The 9,408-nt window shown below is 29.8% G+C and overlaps 1 non-coding gene across 1 annotated transcript; it reads right to left on the reverse strand.

Moving 5' to 3' along the window:
- Window positions 1-3,312: 3,312 nt before the first annotated feature.
- On the reverse strand, window positions 3,313-3,385 carry Trnak-cuu (transfer RNA lysine (anticodon CUU)). Its single transcript has one exon. It is a non-coding gene; the product is annotated as a tRNA-Lys (tRNA).
- Between the last annotated feature and the right edge of the window lie 6,023 nt (window positions 3,386-9,408).

The following is a 9,408-nucleotide window of genomic DNA, read 5'->3' on the forward strand; positions in this document are numbered from 1 at the left end:
CACCTGTTGGACACCCAGTAAACCAGTCTACAGGCAGCGGGATTATAGTTTCCTCGTGTGATGTTGTTCAGATTAAAAGAAATGCCTGAACATCGGTTATCGGAGAATCAGTGTTGCAACTGTATTATGTAGTTATTTTCTATTATTGGATTGTTTGACCAGATTTACGTAAGTTTTAACGATTTTATCCTAATGCAAAGTAAGATGCTTTGCCGATTCTGAAGAGCACTGCAATATATTATCTAACGTCTTTTTCTTTGTCTTTGCTATGAGTAACAAAAAAATATGACCCCGATTAACCCAACAAGCAGCGAAATTCAACTCTTTCACTGTTGAGGTACCTATATGTCGAAAAAACTTTTATTTTACACGGTGGAATGATAAATTTGTTGCCCTAAAGAAAACAACACTACAGCTTTATTTTAAAACTTTTATTGAAAATATCAATTCTGGTAACTTTATAATGTAGTAGAGATGACATCAATTCAATGTACCCGCCTTCAGCCTCAATTATTGCCTCGATAAAGGTCCAGAACTGGGGCCATGCTTTTTCCACAAACACTGGCGGGAGCTCGGTGAATACTTGGCAGATGGCGTTTTCAGCACATCTTGATGTTGACTTTCAAACGGACTTAGATGTGAGGTGGCATGATATTGCCCTCGCTTGAAACCACAGCCAAAGACCATAACTTTGTTTTTATGATCCTCAACACGTCCCTGTTATTTGTGTCAATCCAGCAATTAATTTTAAGGGTGCTGGCAATGTTCCTCTTTTCATAACTTGGATTGGTAGAGAGCATGAGTTGTACAGTGGCGCATCTCCAATCTCGCTCATGGAACATTGTGTTACTTTCAGACATGATAGAAAGCTCCTATCGTTCTTGGGATTTGTACACTACTGGCCAACTAGTAGATGGTCTGCAACAAAAAAACCGGTTTTCAACAAACGAAAATGAAATTATGTCGTCTTTTCTAGGGCGACAATTTTATTGGTCCACCTTGTACTCTAAATAAGTTGGTCTTTCTATTAACACGTCCAAGACTAAATGCATGATCACTCATCTAAGAAACAAATTTTCCTTAACATCAACATCAACATAAACATTAATGGCCACAAATCAAACAAATTACGGCGTGTTTATATTTGGGTATAAGCTGTCTTCATCTAGCGACTGGCTAACATCTGTCAATCACAGAAAATGGACAACCTTCACAATAAATCAAATTGTAGAAACTTATTCTAAACGCACATCGTAAATTTTTTTAATCTATAATGCGTATATTCTTCCTGTTTATTCGACCAATGAAAATAGTTTTAGATCCAACATATAACAAGCTGATACGACTTTGGAACTCTTAATAAAAATAAGGAAATAATCCGTTCTCTAGATAGCAAGGAGGCTGATATAATTTTTCCAACAAATTATCCTCAAAATACGAATCTATAATACACATGCCCTGTAGGGATATACACACACTTGAATGTGTCAACTAAAATTACGTTAAAAAGTAGAAATTTTCCAAAGACACATCAAGTGTTTCATTGCTGATAATAAACTAGAAGATGCCTTCAATAAGTTTCCAGACATTGTTGTACAGGCATTTAAAATTGTCGCAGACTCTTGAAAATTCAATATGTTATTGCTATACATCTTATGAGATGACTGACTAATTTTCATGATTTCAGGTTCAAATGAACAGCTACAGCAGAAATTGGAATATACCTTACTAAGGCCTGATTGTCACAGCTGGTGAATTTCAAAAATGCAATCTAGATGTGAAGAACGATATGCAATAAAATTTTGTTTTAAGCTTGAAAAAGATGCCACAGAAACGTATGGAATGCTTTAGACTGCTTTTGGACCACCTTGCATGAAGCGAGCATCAGTTTTTGAGTGGAATAAGAGATTCAAAGGAGGCAGGGAGTCTGTGAGGGATGATGAGAGGTTTGGGAGGAGTAAGAAAGTCAGAACACCAGAGTTGATTGGCCAAATAAAAAATTTCATGAATAAAGACCGTCGTGTGTCTATAGAGACAATAAGTGCTCAGTTTGATGTCAGTGTGGGAAATGTACATACAATGATTCGCTAGGAACTGAAGATGAAGAAGATTTGTGCAAATGCATCAGTCAACAATTCCATCCTTCTCACAGACTAGTTGACCAAAATTGGGCAGCAAGACAGTTCCTCACCCTCCCTATAGTTCAGACCTCGCTCCCTTTGACTTTTTGTTATTCCCTAAGCTCAAGGAAATCCTTAGAGGCTGTCATTATGAGACAAGTGAAGAGATGAAAGAGGCTGTAGTTAGGTTTATTGACACGTTCATATAAAAGGATTTCATGGGGCCTTTGTTGCAGCTGGAGGAGATTACTTCAAAGAGGACTAGAGTTTCATGTGCGTATGTGTGTATGTGTGTGTGTGTATGTGTGGGGGGCAGATATGCAGTTTAGGTTGTAAAGATAGCCTCAAACCCTTGTATGACGAATAAGAACATCTTTTTAAATTACACCGTTGTGACGTCACTTCAATAAATGTGAATGATTGATTCATTAGTTCCGTTTTCTCGTTTTCAATAACAATATATGATTTCATTTTCTAATCATGTTAAAAAACAGTAAATAATAAATTCATAAATTTGAAAACGAATGCTTGAAAAAAATATTTTATTTCTTTATTATGTTAAACAACAAAATTTAAACAGAATATTGTTGCCGAATGCATTGGATGATACGTGGAAAAAATGCACAAGTTGATTGGTTGTTTTTTTTTTGTTTTTTTTTGTTTTTTTGTTTTTTTTACACAGTGATCACCACTTATCAAGGCCCGGAAGCCACTCAGGGATAAGGGTTATTGCAAGTACATTACGTTAGTGTGGAGATTTGACAAAGTGTTTACTTAAGGGGGCGGTTCATTAGGAATTTGGTTTTACGGCATATCAACCCTTTTCAGGTTATTTAATGCCGAATCCAGTGATTTTGAAGAACAATTTTTAATAGAGTATATATATATATATATTAATAGAGTATATATATATATATATATATATATATATATATATATATATATATATATATATATATATATATATATATATATATTTTTAAGTCGGTTTCTATTCAACCCATATTTGGGACCCTAACAGGTACTACCATACCGGGTCAGAGTGGACCTGGGAGCAATAGCAATTAAAGGGTGGCTCCACACTCCCCAAAACCCGCAATCTGGGGCCTCACCATCGGATATAGTTTAAGGATCAAAATATTTAAATGTCTCGTAATGAACAGTGAATCATGAAAGTGACACAACAATACTTAGTCCGACGTGGGGCACGAACCCAAGACTCCGAGATTAAGAGTCTCGTGCTCTACCGACTGAGCTAGCCGGGCATTAGCAGAAAATGCACAAGAATTCCACCAATGCATATCAAACATGTTCTCTTTATTTCCAACCTTTTCCAGTTTTGTTTTACTGTAGGCCCATAGACCTCCAATGGTTTGTGTGTGGATAGATGAACCACTTTGTCATGATCGTATATCCCATTCTCAAATTGTTTGAGATCTTCATAGACCGCCCATCCATCAGATAAGATCCTCGTCCCTGGTAGAATCCAATATCTAATAATTGGAAATAATATTTCTCGATCCCTTTTCTCCACAACAGCTAAATTACAGTAGTTTGATCCAACGGCCCCAAAAACCCAGACACCATTCTTCACTCTGTTGTATTTCCATTTAAAAAATACGATTCATCAATACCAACACATTATTCAATAATAAACGAAGATAAATATGAAAATATTCACTTCTTTGCCTTCATTTCCTGATTCCTTGATCTACAATTTTGATTTTCATTGTAATGGCAAAAAATAAAAACTAAAAACGAATTAAATGTAAACTAAAATGCGAATAAAGAAAAGGAAAGAAGAAAGAGAAAAAAAACAGAAAAAAATACAGAAATTAAAATTTTTCTTAAAAATGAAATGATAAAAACAGAAATAACAAAACCGAAATGAAATTAAAATTTTTCTTAAAAATTAAATGATAAAACAGAAATAACAAAACCGAAATGAAATTGAAATTTTTCTTAAAAACAAAATGATAAAAACAGAAATAACAAAACCGAAATGAAATTAAATTTTTTCTTTAAAAAAAATTATGAAAACAGAAATGACAAAACCGAAATGAAATTAAAAATTTTCTTAAAAATTAAATGATAAAAACAGAAATAACAAAACCGAAATGAAATTGAAATTTTTCTTAAAAACGAAATGATAAAAACAGAAATTACAAAACCGGAATGAAATTAAAATTTTTCTTAAAAATTAAATGATAAAAACAGAAATAACAAAACCGAAATGAAATTAAAATTTTTCTTTAAAAAAAATTATGAAAACAGAAATGACAAAACCGAAATGAAATTAAAAATTTTCTTAAAAATTAAATGATAAAAACAGAAATAACAAAACCGAAATGAAATTGAAATTTTTCTTAAAAACGAAATGATAAAAACAGAAATAACAAAACCGGAATGAAATTAAAATTTTTCTTAAAAATTAAATGATAAAAACAGAAATAACAAAACCGAAATGAAATTAAATTTTTTCTTAAAAACGAAATGATGAAAACAGAAATAACAAAACCGAAATGAAATTTAAATTTTCTTAAAAATTAAATGATAAAAACGGAAATAATAAAACCGAAATGAAATTAAAATTTTTCTTAAAAATTAAATGATAAAAACAGAAATAACAAAACCGAAATGAAATGAAATTTTTTTTTAAAAGAAATGATAAAAACAGAAATAAAAAAAACGAAATGCAATTAAATTTTTTCTTAAAAACAAAATGATAGAAACACAAATGACAAAACAGAAATGAAATTACAATTTTTCTTAAAAACGAAATGATAAAACAGAAATAACAAAACCGAAATAAAATTAAAATTTTTCGTAAAACAAAATGAAAAATTGAATAAATTAAATTTTTTTAAATAGCTAAATGATAAAACTATTGAAAATTATTAAAAAAAACTTCAGCAATAGCTTAAAAAACAGATTCACGTTCATAATTAATTTCAATTTTGACCACGTGTTGATACATAACGTAAGGGACGGTATAATCAAAAAAAGTTGCCATGCAAGGATTTGAAGTTATCTTTACAACCTAAACTATATATATATATATAGATAATTGACTTTGTTGTTGTTCCTTCTTATGAAACTGATTTTTAATTTAATTAAATTTTGATTTTTAAATTTTAAAAATTTTAAAACTTTTAAATTATAAATCACATTACTTAATATTGAATTAGCTCTAGGACATTTAACTATCGAGCTTATTATATATCTAAATTACAACGAGCATTTCCTGTATTTTAATTAAACTAGTAATTTCACTATTACATTAAAATACACTTAGCTCTTTAGACTATTATTCTAATCTCCTTTAAATTATCAGCTCCCTATAACAGGTTGAGTTTATATACGTAATTGTAGATATGTTTCATAAGAAGGACATACAATTATCAACTAAATGCATCCCCATACCCCCTAAAGACACCTTTATAACCAGCTTAATTACAAGTATAAATACATTTATAAGGAACTTGAGATGGAAAGCCTACCATTTTGATAATTACTAAAGTGAAACCACAGAACCAATACACCACCAACCTGGAGAAATAAAAGAAACCATCCTCAGACAAGACAATGAAGAAAGAAAAGCAGCGAAATACTACAGACTAAAAACATACAAAAACCCTAAGAGAAACATAGACACTGAAAATTTTGAAAATGACTTAATCAACCTGATTAAAAATATTAAGTTTAAGAAAAATAAAAAATATATCACTCCAACACTTAAAAAAATAAATAAATTTTCAAAATCTATTTCTACAAGCCACCAAAATAAACTCATAGTACCGGCAGATAAAACTGGAAATTTCTACACAATGGACTATATACAATATAAAAATCTAATATATAAAGAACTTAATAAAAATTATAAAACTACTAATAAATCAGCACTAAATAAAATAAATAATGATGCAAAAAACATTTTAACTAAACTTAAAATAGATAAATACACAGAAATAACAGTACCAGGTACCCCGAGATTTACTTTAAAAGACCACAAACACAGCTTCAATATCAACCCTACTATTAGACTCATTTGCCCCTCGAAATCAGATATAGGACTGGTTAGTAAAAACATATTAGATAGAATTATCCCCAAAATTAAATCCATAATAAAATACCCACTATGGCAATCTTCAAACCAAGTAATCGACTGGTTTTCTAATATTCAAAATAAAAATGATATTAAATTTCTTTCTTTTGACATTGAATCATATTACCAATCTATATCACCTATCCTACTTAATAAATCTCTATTAATGGCACGAAAATTAACTAATATAACTCAAGACGAAACTAAACTAATACTTATAGCTAGACAGTCTTTAATAACATTTGATAATAAATATTGGACCAGGAAAAATACCCCTAACCACTTCAACATTTTAATGGGATCGACGGACTCGACTCAGGTCACTGATCTAGTTGGCCTTTTCCTTTTAAATGAAATACATTGTATACTCCATAAACAATTCAAACTTGAAGGAGGGCTATATAGAGATGATGCACTTTTCATAACGAATTCTACTAATAAAAATTATGAAAATGCAATTAAAGCTCTACATAAATTATTTAAAAATTATGGACTTAGTATAAAAATCGACCCTAATAAAAAAATTGTTAATTTCTTAGACATAACCTTAAATCTTGAAAATTCTACCTTTGAACCATACCATAAACCTAACCAATCACTTCTATATGTCCACAATCAATCAAACCACCCTAAATCAATATTAAAATCAATAGTTCCCAATATCGCTCTAAGAATTTCTAGACTGTCTTCTACTAAATCAATATTTACCAAAAATGAAAAATACTATAATGAAGCCCTTAAAAACTCTGGATATAATTCACAAATTAAATTCATAAATGAAAATGATAGAAACATAAACTGCATTAAAAATAAACCTATTAAAAGCGTAATAACATATAATATGGCAATGTCTTCCCGTATACGAGTTAAGAAAAATAACCAGGAGACAAAAAAAGATAAAACCAAACTACAAATATTAGATAATAATATAAATAAACAACAAACTAAAACCCGCAAACGTAAGAATAGACACAAGGAGATCCTATGGTTCAACCCCCCGTATTCCAAAAACCTAGAAACAAACATAGCTAGAGAATTTTTTAAAATATTAGATAAGAACTTTAAAGCCCCCCATAGATATAATAAGATTTTCAATAAGAACACAATTAAAGTCTCTTACTCTACTATGCCTAACCTTCATCAGAAAATAATTAGCTCTAATAATAATAAAATTAATAAACTACAAAATGCAACTATACAAAATACATCGGACTGTAACTGTAGAAGAAAAAATAAATGTCCCCTACAAGGCTCATGTAAAATTAAAAATGTTATCTATAGCTGCACAGTATCAAAAACTCCAAATATACAAGAACCTATCAACAGCCATAACTCAACTACCGAATTAAATAATAACACCAACTTAAATCAATCTACCGATCAATTATTAACCAACCCACCACATTATAATCCAACAATAGACCTAACGGAAAATAATCATAATAATCAAGAGGTAATATATATTGGTTCCACATCTGGCCCAATAAAACATAGAATTTCAACGCACAAACATTCTTTTAAAAATAACTCTCTATCAAACCAAACTACTCTATCCAACTATATTTGGCAACTAAAAAATAGCAATATTTCTTTCAACTTAAAATGGCAAATAATTGAGACTTGCAAATCATATAAACCAGGAGATAAATTTTGTACATTATGTACAAAAGAAACCGTAAAAATTTTAAAATATGAAGATATAAAAAACACAACCAAACTAGTAAATTCAAGACACGAGCTTCTATCGTGTAATCATAAACGTTGGTTTAAATTTAATAAATATAAACCACCTTAAATCATTAAAAATTACTCATTAGTAAAAATAGATTTTTTTTTTTTTTTTTTTTTTTTTTTTTTAATAAATTAAGTTAAACCAATTACCGCCCTTAGACTCGTAAATCAAATAATAAATAAAGCCATGACAATTATCTCCCCTTAAAAACTTGCAAAAAAAAAAAAAAAAAAAAAAACTCTCTCTCTATAGATATTAACTGTAGCGTCTCTAAATCAAAATACGCTAACGGAAACAATTTACTGCACGAGCGTCGCCCTTTTAAAATTCATCATTCAATAAAATAAAAAGCTATAGCAAACATCTAAATGACTACTTTAAATACAGTTCCTGATTTCAAAAAAAGGAAAACCAAAAGGTAATTATATATATATATATTTTTAAATCAAATTTATTATGTAAATTCAAAAATATATATATTTTTTCTACTCATTTCTATCTCTAACCTATACCAATTTCCTTATTAATTTTCTTATAAATTTTATATCCAAACCTTTTACTTCAATTTTTCAGATTCATCTGCCTTACTTTTAATGCTAGGTTTATTTTTGGTGTCTTTTCAATTCAATAGAAATCCTCCTAAATTTGCTGATGAGGAGACCGTGCTTACCAAAAAAACTATGTATAATTATTCTACGTGACTTCATGTATACCACAAATAAAAAGCACGGATTTCCGAAACGATCGTACAGATAATTGACTTTGTTGTTGTTCCTTCTTATGAAACTGATTTTTAATTTAATTAAATTTTGATTTTTAAATTTTAAAAATTTTAAAACTTTTAAATTATAAATCACATTACTTAATATATATATATATATATATATATATATATGCAACTTTGACTCTGTGAGTGTGAGTTCGCTCCTTATACACTCCGAAACGGCTGAACAGATTTTCTTTAAATTTAACAGAACTTTAGTGCATAAGTCTTGGAGTGATCTTAGCTAAGTTTTGTTTCAGAATACCCCGATAATTACCGACAATCGATAATCGAAACCATTATTTTAATTCATCTATAATCGGTAACCGTGAAAATTTTACTGTGCGTAAGTTGATAGTGCGTTTATTTTTGTTTTGATTTGTTTTTGCATGACGTGGTCTAAAGGTTCAAATTCCGCGCGTAAATTTCTTAAGGTTTTTTTTTCGTTAACTGGAAAGAAGTTTATATAAAATCTATCTATATACAGGGTGTTTCAAAAGTCTTGGGAACATAAAGATTTTTAATAACTCAAAAACTATTAGGAGTTAAAAAATGAAATTGGTACCGTTGGAAAGGTTAAAGTTTCAAGTTTTGTGGGGAATCTTCAAACTTGCTCAATATGAGCACCATTCGTCACACGGCGGACATCTAGTCGATAGTCCATTTCCTGCCAAACGCGTTCCAGCAT

This window comes from Euprymna scolopes, chromosome 21 (genome assembly GCF_053919585.1).
Source record: "Euprymna scolopes isolate OS-2025 chromosome 21, ASM5391958v1, whole genome shotgun sequence".
NCBI classification, from domain to species: domain Eukaryota; kingdom Metazoa; phylum Mollusca; class Cephalopoda; order Sepiida; family Sepiolidae; genus Euprymna; species Euprymna scolopes.